General features: G+C 40.6%; 1 protein-coding gene across 2 annotated transcripts in view; it reads left to right on the forward strand.

Moving 5' to 3' along the window:
• adgra1a (adhesion G protein-coupled receptor A1a) overlaps nucleotides 1-12903 on the forward strand; it is an 89687-nt gene that overhangs the window by 10098 nt on the left and 66686 nt on the right. The gene's annotated exons all lie outside the window — the stretch shown is intronic.

Genomic DNA, 12903 nt, shown 5'->3' on the forward strand with positions numbered 1-12903 from the left:
CACAGCTTTTGGCTTTTAAAGACTATGGTCTTAAACTTTTGATCAGCTGAAAAAATCATGTTTGAGTGTAAATGCAGTCTGCAGAAAATTCCCTGCTCAAAAGTTCTTGTCTCTTGCACTGATTTTTTTCCTTTAACATTGTGAAGCTCTACTTAGAACCTTCCTAAGATCCAATAGTGCAAAATGCAAATTCTTGCAATTTTTGGACTGGTCTTAAGATTTTGATCAGGAGTGTAGAGATCTGGACATTCTTCGCTACACTGCACTGCATACACCACTCCGTTCAGTTAGACTGAGGTCAGTATTGATTGTGGAAATGTACGGGTCCATCACTCATGTTTCTCTTGACAAATACTCATTAATGTCAGCAAAGCGGCTTTTCATCTCCTGGCAGAGCAGGTTCATGTGCTGGATAAACTCTGTGAGTAAAGATGTGCGAATAGTGCCGGCTGACAGCTTCAGCAGCAAAAACTGCTGCAATTCCCCTTTTGACATTTTTTCAATCCTGTACTCCAGTTTGCGCACAAAACCGTCCACAGCGTCCTTGCACTGCAGGACAATTGAATCAGGTCGTTGCATCTGCTTGTTTGTGTCATTGTAAAGCGTGAATATGTCGGCAAAATACGCCGTATTGATCCAAAACTCATCTCACAGCTGCGCAAAACTTCTCTTGTTCCAAGGGCGCGCTTTGATAAAATTTACAATTGTAACAACCTTTGAGAGAATGGTGCTGAGCTCTTCCGAAAGTTTTTTGCCAAAGCTTGACAATGGAGCATACAATGGAAGGTCAAACACCCTGGGGCTTTTTCTTTCAAGCGGCTGTTAAAACCTTTGTTTTTGCCCATCATTGCCGCAGCTCCGTCTGTGCAACATGCGACCAGGTTTTCATAGTTCAGGTTGTTGGATATAAAATAAGAGCCCACAGCCGTAAAAATCATGACCTGTTAACGTTGTGGCCGGATTTGTGGACATAAGAATGTCTTGTTTCAAGTGTTACCTTCTGTCAATCCAGAACATGCTGGTGTCTATTTCGGCTCGTTCGCTGGTAACAAGCTCATATTGGTTCTGCTCCGCTGGTGGGTAAAAGCAAGGAGGAGGCAGATGAACACTTGTAGAACTTTTGTTCCTCCTTTTAGCAAGACGAACAAATACAATCCTGGACAATTCACTTCCCTTTGCTCTCATACCCTCGTCTTCACAACAAACGGCCCCCCTCCCTCACTCTTCTCCTTCCCAGCCCCATTACGTTGCTCTCCACTGCCCCCTATATGCCCAGTAGGAAAGGCTGGGCCTGTAACACTAGTCATCGCCATCAATATACTGCATATAAACAATGAGCATGGACTCGTCTGACACTGTTGTTGTTTCATCCACCTGAATCGCAAAGGGGGCATTCTTGATCCTATCATGCAGCTGATTTCTGCAATTTTTTAGCCATTTTATCTATTCTATCCTTGACAGTGTTGTTAGAGAGTGGGACAGTTTTCACTTTATCCACTGCATAAGCCCCACACATCAACTCCACAATTTTCAGGCAGGTGGGTTTCAGAAGCTGTTCTCCAATATTGTGCGGCTTTTTAGCCTTAGCGATTAAAAGGGAAGCTTCTGTGGCTCTGTGCAAATCGCTACTTGCTCTTTCAAAGGCTTTTCTGATGTCAGTGGACCTTTTTGACAGTGCCAACTGCTTTTTCCTCTGAAAGTATTCTCGACTTTCACCAATAGTTTCATGGTGTTTAGTCTCCTGCTGTCGTCTGAGTTTGTTTGGCTTCATGCTATCATTAGCTAGCTTCTCACCACAAATTACACACTCAGGCTGAGAGGTGTCCCGTGATTCAATAAATCCGAAGTCAAGGTAACTGTCAAGGTATTGTCTTGTTTTCTTTAGTAATGCGGGTAAATCTGCATTACTTTTACGTTTCTCAGCCATATTTTCTGTTTAGTAAAGTCTGACCAGACGAGACTTACATCACCACCTGAGGGAGGTAGGTAGGTAGGTAGGTAGGTACATTTATTTATATAGTACTTTTCAGCACAAGATGACTCAAAGTGCTTTACAACACAAGAACAAAATTACAGACAGAGTTACAGAACATGATAATGCAGGTACAAGATAACTAAGCTAAACATGGCAATGATAACTAATTGTACAGTAACTAAGTTAAGTGTACAGGAAGGCTAAATAAGCTAAGCTAAACTAAACAGATCTAAGCATGACTAAATGTGCAGAACTAAACTAAGCTAAAACTAAAACTAACGGTACCGAACTATCTAAAAGTACCCCAAGTCCACTATACAGCCGAAGTAAAACCAGACATATCTAAGCATGAACTAAGGCAGTCCAAAATAGTAGCTAAACTGAACAGATCTAAGCATGACTAAATGTACAGAACTAAACTAAGTGTACAGGAAGAGAAAGCTAAACTAAACAGTACCGAATTTCTAAATGGTACCAGTGGCCCGCTAAAACAGCCAATGTAGTAACTACAAAGATAGAGAGAGAGGGAAGGAGGAGGGGGGAGTAATGATGAAGAAACAGCGGAAAGTGTGCGTGTGTGTGTGTATTTGTGTGTACAGGCAGTGAGAAGACGGTGTAATGTGTGTTGTATGTGTGTGTGTATGTGTTTGCAGATAGGTCCATGAATCACATCACAGAGGCTATTGTCTTTGATAATGATGGAATAATATCAGCGAGCTCTGGACGGACACAGAGATGTAGGCAGAGGGGGATGTCTTGTTTACATAGTTCCAGGAGAAATTTGAAGATAGCTGACCCAATTTGTTATTGGATTTCTGTGCTTGTCATGGATTGTCCATAATGAACACCATGTTCAGGCATAAGGGTGTTTATATGTGCTCTTGGTACCAGGACACCTTAGGCAGCAGTTTGATGATTGACTTTATTGTTGTTTCATCTGTTTTGTGGCCGCATGACTTGAGACTCGGGTAAAGGGTAAAGAGAGGGGCGAAGCTGTCAACTGACCACTACCTGGTGTTAGGCGCATAACCACAAACAACAGTCAGAACCCTTCCAGAGCCAGAGCCGTGCATTAAGGTGAGTCCGACTATATCTAGCCGGAACCTCTCAACCTCGCACACCAGCTCAGGCTGCTTCCCCACCAGTGAGGTGACATTCCATGTCCCAAAAGACAACTTCTGGCAGGTGGGGTGAAAAGAGCGGCAAACCCAATGCGCAGACTCATTGTGGTTCCAGAAAATAAATTATTTATTTAAAAATAAAAGAAAACCAAAAACAAAATGCTGAAGGGGCAACAAAACCAAACAACAAGAAAAATCCAAAATGCAGCACAAATGATCAGACAAGGCAAGACATGGAAGAAACCTAGACAGTGCGTGAAAGCGACAATGGACCAGCGAGTAAATTGAGGAAATGACCAGATTTTAAAGCAGAGGATAATTAGGGGAAGTGGGCACAGATGAGTGATTACAAACTAGGAGCAGGTGGAGATGGGTGTGACAAGTAAACAAGTGACTGACTGAGGAGAAGTGAATAATGACAGGAACACCAGAAGCAGAAACAATACAAGGACAAAACATGAAAACAATAACCCCAAATACAAAAGAAACCTCCAACAATAATCAAAACAAAAACCAAATCCTGACAGCTCAGTAGCCGAGGATCAGACCACCAAGGTCACTACCCTAGTTAAAATATTATATGAAGTATTTTCCATTTTGCTCTAAAACTGTCCTTGCAAGCTAACATTTACATTAAAATAACATTCTAAAAGCAGAAAAAACATTTTCATTAAAATTAATTCCTACCAATGTGCATTTAATCTGCCATGACATCTATACCACGTGCCACAGCTACACCTGGGAGTTTAACTTTTAAAACCTTGGTTCTGGGCAGATCTTTGAAATGGTTTTGGGGCCCTGCACATAGGTTTACCCTGCCAATCACATGAGGGATTGATAAATTTACACGTAGTGTCTGAAAAATGTGTATAAAATTGAGGTTCATATGCTTATCTCAGTGGTGATGTTTCATACACTGGAATACACTGAAAATCGGGTGAGTTGTATAGATGAACAATTATATTAACCAAAATGACTTTATTAAAGCAACCTTAAGTGCCAAAACGTTGTTAAAATTATGCAGACATGGATTTAGCCACATATTACCCTATGAGAAAGCATGTTTATACGCTGAAAAATATACAAAATCCTGTGATTTTGGCAGACCTTAGCATAGTTCTTATAATACCAATAGATCTGTGTAATAATGACATGTATTCAGGTCAAAAGTCTGTCTATACCACATAGACACACACATACACAACCCTAATATTATCAGTCCACTTTTGCCTTTTGGGGGCAAGTAAAACTCATAATGCTTGTCTGCTGTTTTTCACTCATCCCTCTTTGATTTTTATACTTTACAATACATTGTTTTCATCCCTTACAATTAAGGATAACTTTAACCCAGTCAGCCTTTATGTCCAGTATTATCTCCAAAGGCTATGTTCTGTTAGCTTTCTGGAAGACTACACACAAATCATTCTGTAGGGGCCGAGCATGAGATGGAGATCCATGTCCCTGGCCTTATTATAAGATTGCTGAAATCAAATTGTCTCATTACTTGAAATTGTGTGGTCTTTACAAAACAAAAACCATCTCACAGATCACAACACTCCTGTCTGTATGAATCATCAGCATTAATAAAAATGGACAAAGGGTCTACACCTTTTCCTGTTATTCAGAATTAAAGAAAGAAATGTCTGTTTTCTGGGAGCCGACATGTTGTATTTTTGGAGCCAGAGGCTGCGGACTAAGAACATGGAGTTGTACCCTTAATACAAAGGTCCCACCTACACACACAATCCCAACTTAGTTAAAAGCTGTCAGTCACAGTATAACAAGTTTTATTTAAGCCTTAAATTAAAAAAATAAAAAATAAAGTCCATGTAATGCCTCCTCATAGGGGCAACCAGACCCAGGGACAAAACAGTCCCAAACCCTCAATGAGCTCCAATCCCACCCCTATGGACCTCCCAACCCCCACAAGCCCTGACATGAGTGGGGCCTTGAAGTGTATTTTTATTTTTTAGATAGGAAAATATCCCATTATTTCACATGGCTTAAAAACTGAACTTAAGTTGGCCACTAAAGGACATTTGTTTTTTGTGAACTCGACTTTCTATTTCAGTCCTGTCTCTAGTTGGAATATATCGTGATGGTTTGAATATGTTTATGACGGTCACATTTTATTTTCTTTATCCAAAAAGTTTATAAATTTTTTAAAAGACCCAAACAAACTGTACTTTTATTCTGGGAGTTTGGAGTTCCATGTTTTAAACTGTGTAAAATACTCTGCTTATGCAAGCTAAATTCACATACAGATTAATCTCACTCCCCTCCTACTGGAGAGTCCCTGGAGTTTTGTTTGTCTGGCTCACGAGAGACCCCATTTACATGTGAAAAATCTCTTGGAAACACTTTCCAGTGTTGAATGTGAAAGCGTTGAATGTCCACACGGCAACACTGTGATCAGAATTGCTGTTTTGAGAAGAATGCAAAAAAAAAACCAATGTTGTAGTTATCATGCCTGGTCGCTAACTGGCACTGTTATTTTTGGATTTCAACAACACAACACTTGCATGGGTGTGACACTTCAGTCTCGATCATGAAAACAATTACATGCTCATTCAGTATTTATAGAATGTGATAAAGCTGTCTCTGATGATCCAAGAGATAGTGTAGCACATATATGTTCTGTGTCAGAAGCTCTGATGAATTAAAGTGTTTATACGTGCAAATGCAGAAAAACAATTGACTGCAGCCATCTGTAGGGTGCTTGTGCCATTTCACACTGATGCTGGGTAATTCTAAAAAGGTCCACTCCGCAACCTAGATTTAAGAGGATTTGGTGTCAGAAAAAAACATTCACTGTTGTCATGTACACGAACGGCTGAATTGCAACAGAAATGTTATGGTTTTACTCAAAAACAATGTTGTGTAAACAGGGCCTTAGTATGAAGGTGAGAATAACAGGAAAATGACTGAGTATCAGGCTTACTGCTTTATTGTAATTTTTAGAAATCTGGAATCTGATTCCTCCTCTTTTTAAAGCTGTTTTTTCTGATTTGAGATAAATGGTAGGGTTGAGCTGGATACTCGTTTCAGACGAGTATCCAGTACAGATAAAGTATTTTTGACGAGTACGAGCATGATACGAGCGCTTGTCCTGAAGGAAAATCCTCATTGGGTAACTGACTGTTTTCACAATCTTTGATTGGCTAGTCACAGAGCGCCTGCCCCTCCCTACACACACATACGTCTCTGCAGCAAAACTGTGCCTCACTCTCTTGACTCTCACACACAAACAGTGACTGATCTCTCTGTGGTTGGCTTGATTGTAGCTCACGTTGCTCTCTTCCATCAGTACTCCTTAGGTTTTCTCCAGCTTGCCTCTATTTTGGTTTGTATGATATTAAAAGTTACTTGGTGAACTTTTTTTTGTAACATAAGCGGTGCATTTGACAAGACAGAGCTGAAAATGGCTCGTGTCACGTCGGTCACTGTCTCCACTCCAGTTGTTTTTTGTTTTTTTTTACTGTCTGCTTTCTCTAAGTTTGGATGGAGGTATGTTACGCCCACTTCTGGGTTACGCCCCGCCCATTCCCAGTACAGATACAGATACAGATAATTTAGATGGTTGAATAGATACAGATACAAATAGGAGTGTACTCGCTCATCCCTAATAAATGGCTTCATTCACCTCCCTCTCAAACTGTCTCTAGATGTGCAAGTAATGATTTTACTGAGGCCTAGTCCACACATAGCTGGGTCTTTACCGAATATTTCCACCACATTGTTTAAAGAAATTATACCGTGCACATGGGATTGGTTTTAAAAGTGTTTATCCACAAAAAACATGCTGAATTTCACTACTGAGAGATGATTTAAACATGGCAACCTCACAAGGGACATGTTAAAATAATCATCAATTATGATCGCTGATCTAAAACCAGCGACAGCATTGTTGAATGGTGCGACATTGTGCCTCCATATTGGAAAGGACAGCTGGTGTAAGACCGTTGCCCTCCTGAATCAAGGTAAAAATCAGCCCCTTTCTGTAGCAAACATTTTCCCCTCACTGCATGGTCAAACAATAACAGTCTTCGCATATGTGACGTCAGCATCACATTATTTGTCGCAGACTATAATGCACGGACCTTTAAATCTCTGGTTACCAATGTCCACATACAAACACAAAAACGGAGAATTTGCAAATTTTGACTTTGGACGGAGTTTTCATTATCAATTGTTTTTTGTGCTATTAGACGGAGGTTACATGTGGATGAAAGGCAAAATCACATTAAAAAAAACTATTTGGTTTACCAGATATCCGGCTACGTGTGGACTAGGCCTGAGAGTTTAATTAAAATCTGTCCAGTGGTTCATGAGATATTTTGTTAATAGAGAGTTCAGTCTAGCAACTAATGCCAAAGTTTTAGGCAAAGATGTTGCCTAATGTGTAGCACTAAGAGTATATGTTTTAGCTCAATATCTGTAAAACTGACTGAGTTAGAAGATTGAGTTTTGGTGTTTGCTAAGTTTACTTAGGTGTGGTGGCCATCTTGAATGTGATCGACTGTAAAAGTTGATCAGATACAGTGGTTAATTTCTGAAACTTTCATTCAAATTCATCCAGTTGTTCAGGACATATTTTGCTGACAGCAGAGATAAATGAAGACATACACACACTAACATGGGCATAAACATTGCCACTTTTACCTTTTGTGGAAGACGATAAAAACACAGCAATTCTTTTAAATTTCTGTATAAATCACATGACTAAATTTAGAATACAAACTTAAAGTCAAGTTTCTGTGTTGTTTGGTTCAGGATCTGTGACGTGACACCTGCAATTTTACAGTTAAAAATGTTCAACTAGATCAAACAATACATTTTTCTTATATCCACAAACATCCATAAAACATGAAAAAGTATTTGTCTTAATTATCTATTTGAAAATAATTTGAAATCTTATCTCTGCAGTTTCTACAGACTAACATAATTGTTTGTAGCGTGGTATGACCTCAGAATGGCATTCAATACTGTTTTCACTCTCTAAACAAATCATTAGTGAGTCTATATAAAAGGAAATATGTAATAATGTTAATAAATATTAAAGATAAGCTAGTAGGGGGTTCACTATTAAGTCAAATTAATTTAAAACACATAAGAAGGTTACATAATATCCATGTCTGAAGTTACATCATTTCTTAAGCTTACAATCTTGTAATCTCAAAGACAATGTGATTTTTTTCCATAATAAAATTTAAAAACAATATCCAATCATTTCTCTAGGTTGGATCATTTGATTTCAGCCATTTCTTGGGAATATCTTTTCTTGCCATAGAAGGAAATCAAGGGAGGTCAGGATCCCCCCCAAAAAACTGAGATTGTTCCCCCAATAAATCATTTGAGGAAACTATACTTTTTTTAATATAAAAAAGAAAGCACATCCACTATTTTTATAAGCAAAACAATGCATTTATATCTTTCAGAAATTATTTCCCACCCCTTATCAGTATAGCAAGTGGTCTGGTCCATTGGTCCCTAACACATCAGAAGATAAGCAATAACCCTAACCCATACCAAATACATTTTTATCTTGGTTAATGTCAAGTTGTCATAACAAAGACATTTTAAACAATGTCAACTTTGCATTAAAGCTGTCATAATTTACCGAATGATACTTAATGACACCAGCCAAAAACATTCAAAAAGACTCTTTAATGTTCATGACAGGTGTTATGTCATGTTTATGACAGTGTCATGTCAGTCTTATGCACACCCCTTTAAATAAAGTGTTACCCTATTTTCTTGCATAGACAGTAGCTTAGTATTTCTCAACAGGGGTGGTACCGCCCCCTGGGGGGTGTTGAGAGGATGACAGGGGGCGCTGGCAGCAATATTTTCAAATGGGGGGCTGCTGATATTCTTTTTGGAGGTGTTTGCTTTAAGGTTAAGTTTACACCAAAGATTCACAACAATATCTGTTTAAACTTTGAACTACTTGCAAAAATATTGTGGCCTAAAACATTAAAACTGGAAATCTGCAACTGTATCTATAGTGTTTCTCTTTGGTTTCTCTCAGCTTTGTGCTGTCTTCAGGAGAATGGAACATCAGAGTATCGTCTATAATTTGTCCCACATGACAGTTACTTTGTAAACTCTGACGAAAGAATGCTCTCTTTAGTGGTATTACCCTTGGAATTATTATTTTCTGTTACATGGGTTAATTTCTCTGAAGGATACACCGTGATCGCATTGTTATTGCGTGGTTAAACATTTACAAGAGCAATATTCCGTTGTCGGACTTCCCTTGAAAGCATCCAGCATCCAGATGCACATTAACACTTTTCTGGACAAGATGCTTTGTTGACGTGACTGCGGAACAGCTTTGCCAAAGCATATGAACACAAACCAACAATAAAACATAAAACATTTTAAAACCAGAGACCTACGGCTTGACAAGTGGATCACAGCAACTGCATCAGCCGGTGTAACACCGGATCGATGTCGGCTGACAACGCTACGACATTTCTCTGCAACTTTATTTGTGTCATTGTGAGCTTTAAAGTCTTATCATCAGTCACAATCTTTAATTAGTCTATAAATAAAAGACAATGTGAAAGCACAAAACATGAAACACGAAAGAGGTTTATTTAATCAAAAACATTGCAAGCAAATGTGAAACCAAACTCCATAAAAAAACTGCTATATTAATTCTGCCATATTGTTAGTATTTTTGGCCCATTCAAACATTATACATTTGTAATACTTTTGCGTGGCATTTGTCCTACAACATCTGTCTGCTATTAGCTAAACGTAGACAGCCATATACAATTGAAGAGAAGTTGGTGCTCCCTGCCATCATGGAGGTCATCTCTACTGTGCCGGAGCGGGACCCCACACAAGTGCTGAAATCCATACTGCTCAGCAATGACACCGTGGCACGCAGGATTAATGAAATGGGTACAGATACATAGGACCAGCTGTGTGCCATCTTAAGGGATTCTCCATTCACCGTTCAGCTGGATGACACGACCACCCCTGACAACAATGCTCTGTTGATGGCCTACATCTGTTTTAAGGCCTCCAGCAGTGAGAAGATGGCTGAGGATTTGTTTTTTCAAAATATCTAAAAGCAGACACAAAGAGCCAGACCATTTTTGATGTCCTTAATAGCTTTTTAAAGGAAATGTCCATCCCAATCACAAATATCCTGGCATGCACCACTGATGGTGCCCCCTCCATGCTTGGCAGGTACCGTGGCTTCACTGCTTTGCTGAAGGAGCAGGTCCCAAATATCCTGACAGTCCATTGTGTCCCGCACCACCACAACTTTGTGGCTAAATGTAATAGTCCAGCTCTCCACAAGTCTCTCAATGCCGCAGTCAAGGCAGTTAACAAAATAAAAGCCCATACCCTGAATGACAGACTATTCCAACAACTGTGCCAAGAAAAGGGTGATATTTTTGAGTGTCTCCTTCTCCACACTGATGCCCGATGGCTCTCAAAGGGAAACTGCTTTGCTCATTTTTGTGGTCTGTTTGATTCCATTGTGGAGTTTTTATAGTCCGCTGACACAGCTCTGGGGGAACAGGTGACATCTAGCCACTGCAACATCATGTACCTGGCAGACTTCTTTGATAAAATGAACAAAGTCACATTAAAGCTGCAAGGAAATGGCATTGTTCTTGTTCAATGCAAAGCCGTCATCCACATTCTAATCTCCAGGCTGGATCTGTACAAGCAGATCATAGGTAGAAGGCAGTTTGCCCATTTCCCACAGTTGACAAAGGTAATTATCAGAAATAATTACACTTGTTAAATTTCTATGAATTATTGCTTTTTAAACAATAGCTGTCTGGATAGCTCAATGGGTATTGATTGATTGATATGCATGACATGCCGGCTCAGGCGTCGCCCGGCCAAACAAGGTCTGCGTCAGGTGCTGGGGAACTAGACCACCTTGATGAAAAATGGGCTACTGGAACAAGACGGAGGAAATGGGCGAGAGGTGAAAACATGGATCTGTTGGAATGCTACTACTCAAGTAACCCTAGTCAGAGAGGTTACATGCAAAGAATGCAGAAGGAATGGTTACTTCGACATCCCCAGTCAACACTGACTGCCAAACAAATAGTAACTCAGTGCTCCAACATCCACAAATGGCAACTGCTATCACAACTTGAGATTGACGAGGTGCAACACAAACACTTTGGCAAGGGGGAGGAGCCAGGACGTCAGGTTAGAGGGTGCATAATGAACGAACCATTTAAGCTGAACAAAACAGCATCTGACCTGAGAGATAGAATCGTGGCCCGAATGGGCAGGAGACAACCCCAACGCCAATTACAAAGGCTGAGTGAAGTACCATCGGAAAGTCTCATTGAAGATGTGAATGCAGCATTGAGAATGATTCCTACCAACACCATAATGGAAATCAATGAGCTGATGTCTATAATGGCTATAAGATGGCTATAAGAGCAAACATGAGAGCCACAAGATTCGATACCCACCATGGAAAAGACGGTTAAAGGCTAAAATCAAGGTAACAAGCAGGGAAGTGAGCCAACTGTCAGAGATCCAAAGAGGTGCGATGAAAAGATCAGTACCCAAGAAGTACAACCAGATGCCGATGCCTGAAGCACTCAAAACTGCCAAACAAAGGCTTCTTGGCCCGCCGCCTAAAGAGATACACAAGAGAGAATGAAGCCAGGAGAATTAACTGGCTCTTCTCCACCCAACCAGCTAAAGTGTACTCTCAATGGCAGGGTAACAACAACAGAACAGACCCACCAAGGCTGGAGACCGAACAATACTGGAGAGGCATATGGGAAAGGGAGGCATACCACAACAGCAATGCACAATCTCTCTACGAGATGACCACAGAAACCTCCCTGAGCAAGCCCCGATAACTATCACAATGACAGATGTCCAAGAAGGAGTCTCAGGTATGAAAAACTACAGGCTGAAGAAACTCACTGCCCTCCACGAGCGACTGGCAGCTCAAATGAACCAGCTGCTAAAAAATGGGACCCACCCTGAATGGTTAACTGAAGGGCGCACAATCCTTATCCAGAAGGATTGCTCAAAGGGTTCAGTCCCATCCAACTATCGGCCATTAACCTGTCTCTCTACAACATGGAAGCTCATGTCAGGCATCATAGCAGCTAAAATAAGCAGGCACATGGAGAAATACATGAGCACGGCACAGAAAGGCATTGGCATAAAACACTAACTCCTTGTAGATCACACAATCACCCGAGACTGCAAAACCCGACACACCAACCTGTGCATGGCTTGGATTGATTACAAGAAAGCCTACGACTCAATGCCACACACTTGGATCATTGAATGCTTAGAGATGTACAACATCAACAGGACACTAAGAGCCTTCATTGCAAACTCGATGTGGCTGTGGAAAACCACCATTAAAACCAACTGCAAACCACTTGCACAAGTGTCTATCAAATGTGGCATATACCAAGGAGATGCGCTGTCCCCACTGCTGTTCTGCATAGGACTGAACCCCCTCAGCCAAATCATCAACAAGACTGGCTACAGATACCAACTCAAGAATGGGACCGCCATCAGTCACAAGCCATAAGGAAGGAGGCAGAGGACTAGTGAGTGTGAGAGCCACTGTCCAGGATGAAACATCCAAGATCCATAAATACATCAAGGACAAGGCCTCAACTGTCACAGCTCCATCTGTTCCTGCCACGTCTCTTGTCTCATGTCATGCCACAGCCACTTAACTTCCCACTCCCAGTTTCTAGCCACACCTTAGTTTCCATGACCACGCCATCAGTCTCATCTGTTTCACCTGTTCCTGTCACTACATATACTCACAGCTCCCAG

This window comes from Kryptolebias marmoratus, linkage group LG2 (genome assembly GCF_001649575.2).
Source record: "Kryptolebias marmoratus isolate JLee-2015 linkage group LG2, ASM164957v2, whole genome shotgun sequence".
NCBI classification, from domain to species: domain Eukaryota; kingdom Metazoa; phylum Chordata; class Actinopteri; order Cyprinodontiformes; family Rivulidae; genus Kryptolebias; species Kryptolebias marmoratus.